We start from the raw sequence: 2,844 nt of genomic DNA on the forward strand, positions 1-2,844 counted from the left end.
TAGTATGAACTTGATGTTTATAACATTTTAAGTGAAAGAAAGTACTTGGAAAGTACTTGAAAGTACTTGGAAAGTACTTTGTAAATGAGAAGGTTGGATGAGAAAAGATAAATATGTATATTTTGTATCTCCTATGACATCCCTACCCCAGGGCCTTCAGCATTTCTGAAATTCAGTGAACGTTAATGGAGTCAATGCATAAATGAATGGATTTAACAAGAGAAAAGATAATGCAAGAAGATTTTGAGGGAGCTTGATAAATGTAAAATAGACTGCAAAGACCCTGGAAATCAGTACTAGGAATTTGAATATGATATGGGTAACTAAGAGATTAGGAAAAAGATAAAGTAGTCAAAGCATGTTCTTAAAAAAGCTAGATACTTTTGACGGCAGCCTTTTGGACTGATGGTCAAGAAGTCATAATTATTCAGATATAAAACAGCAAGAGTTTGGTCAGAGTTTTGGCTTTAGGAATAAAGAGGGAAATGTGGTAGGAGGAAATGTTAAGAATTGGGATTAACATTTTGAGAAAGATTGGCAAAGACTCTTAGATGTTGCGTCCTTCATGAGACAGATGGAGTTACTATGTCCTCCTGCATTAACAGTTCAGATTTCTGAAAGAAAATCGGAAGGGAAACGAATACTCAGGGACCATCTTGAGAAGGCATAAGGAAAAGTGCCATGGTATGTTACCCAACCAATGAGAGATGAATATGACATGTGTTCCCAATATGATTAACTTTTAAATTTTATTGAAGTCCACTGTTCAAGAAGAAATAATGTATGTTTTAGATGGAAGTGCTGCATATGAATTTTAGAAACATATAAAGAGTTTTACAAAATTAGTGGTCTACTAAAACAGATTATTCAGTTTTAGAAAGACCAGCCAGTGGATTTAAAAATAAGAGATTATAAGTAAACTATCTCCACTTTGCCACAGTTTCTGATTGATTTGAACCTATATTTTATTGTTTTTAAGTTTTTATCTTGAAATAATTTTAGACATACACAAAAGTTGCAAAAATAGTACACAAAGTTCTGAATACCCTTCACCCAGCTTTCCCCAGTGTTAGTATCTTACATAAGCATAAGAAATTAACATTGGTACAATACCATTAAATATCATAAACTATAGATCCTATTAGAGTGACACCAGTTTTTCCACTAAAGTCCTTTTGCTGTTCTAGGACTCAATCCGTAATTTCATGTTGCATTTAGTTGTTATGTCTCCATAGTCTCCTCCCAGTTCTTTCTTTGTCTTTTATGATCTTGACATTTTTGAAGAATACTACTCAGGTATTTTGTAGAATGCCTTTCAACTTGGGTTTTCTGATGTTTTCTTCTGCTTAGATTGATATTATGCATTTTTGGTAAGAATACTACAAGAAGTGATGCTCTGCCCTTCTCAGTATATTATATCAAGGGTTACATAATGTTAATATGTCTTACTACTGTTAATGTTAACCTTTATCACTTAACATTGTATCTGATGAGCTTCCCCACTGGAAAGTTACTATTTTTCACTTTGTAATTCATAAATGTCTTAGAGGAAATATTATGAAACTATGCTACTATCTTGCTTATTCTTACTTTCACTTATTAATTTTAGCATCCATTGGTGACTCTTGCCTGTAACAATTATTAATGTGGTATTTGTCTAATGATGATTTTGTATTTCTCTCATTTCTTCATTTATTAATCAAAAGTCTTCTAGAAAGAAAAACTGGCCCTTCTCCCCCATATATTTATTTATTCATTTATTCAGTTATTTATTAGTATCAGTATAGGGTCATAAATATTTATTTTATTCTGTGGATTATAATCTAATATTATTGTTGTTCACTTTGTTACTCAAAGTGTTCTAACTTTGGCCAAAATCTTTCAGGTTGACTCTTTTGCCCTTTTAAAATGCTACCGTCCTTTTCGGGGCACTTCCTTTCTTTCTGTCACCACGAGATACTTCAGGCTCTTGTATTTTCCCTGCCCTAACCTTGGTTTCAACCACTTCTACGTGGAACCCAGGTTCCTTTTATTGGAGAATAATATTTAGAAACCAAGACCTGGGTGCTAGGTGTGCTCACTGCTACTGGGGTGTCATGTTTCTGGGCCCTCTCAGCAAACAGTACTGGGAAATGTATGGATGTCTACTAACCCACACATGCACACACATTATGTTTATTTCTGTGTCTGTCTATCTGTATACATATTAAAATCCATAAGTTCATGCTGATACCTCTAATTCTAGCGCAACAACACAAGGATCATGCTATCCTTCCCCCTTCCTTATCTTTAACTAATTTATTTCTATATCTATCTATATCCGTCTAATTTCAACTCTAATCCAGCACCATAGGTTTCAGTGTAGCCTTCCCTTTTTGCTTGTCTATGACTTCTTTCTCTGACAGTGAGAAACCTGAAGCTTATTATATAAAATATATTTACTTATTTGTTTAATCTTATTATATTATAGTTTCAGAATTGCTAACCCATATTGCTGTAAAAACAAATTTACTAATTAGAATATAATATTTATACAGTTATTTTTGTATTTAGCCTTTTGAATATTTTTGTATTTAGCCAAAATATTATTTTTCAAAATTACTTAGGTCAGTTCTTTTCTTCTCTTTTCCCTTCAGTATGATTATGTTATCCATTTGTAAGATTATTACTGAACTTCTAACTTAGATTTCTCCAGTGTATATGAGTGGCACTGAGACTTGGGAAAAATCTACCTACCAATCTCCTCAGGCTTTTACATTGACTTGGCTGGAGACAGATGGTCCTCTGGTTAACGCCACTAGAGTAACAAGGCTTAGTCCACATTATCTTGGTCCCAGTCTACAT

The 2,844-nt window shown here is 33.3% G+C and overlaps 1 protein-coding gene across 1 annotated transcript in view; it reads left to right on the top strand.

The window, feature by feature from the left end:
• Window positions 1–2,844, top strand: part of CCDC191 (coiled-coil domain containing 191) — an 84,869-nt gene that overhangs the window by 22,495 nt on the left and 59,530 nt on the right. The gene's annotated exons all lie outside the window — the stretch shown is intronic.

This window comes from Pteropus vampyrus, unplaced genomic scaffold (assembly GCF_000151845.1).
Source record: "Pteropus vampyrus isolate Shadow unplaced genomic scaffold, Pvam_2.0 Scaffold1, whole genome shotgun sequence".
NCBI lineage: Eukaryota > Metazoa > Chordata > Mammalia > Chiroptera > Pteropodidae > Pteropus > Pteropus vampyrus.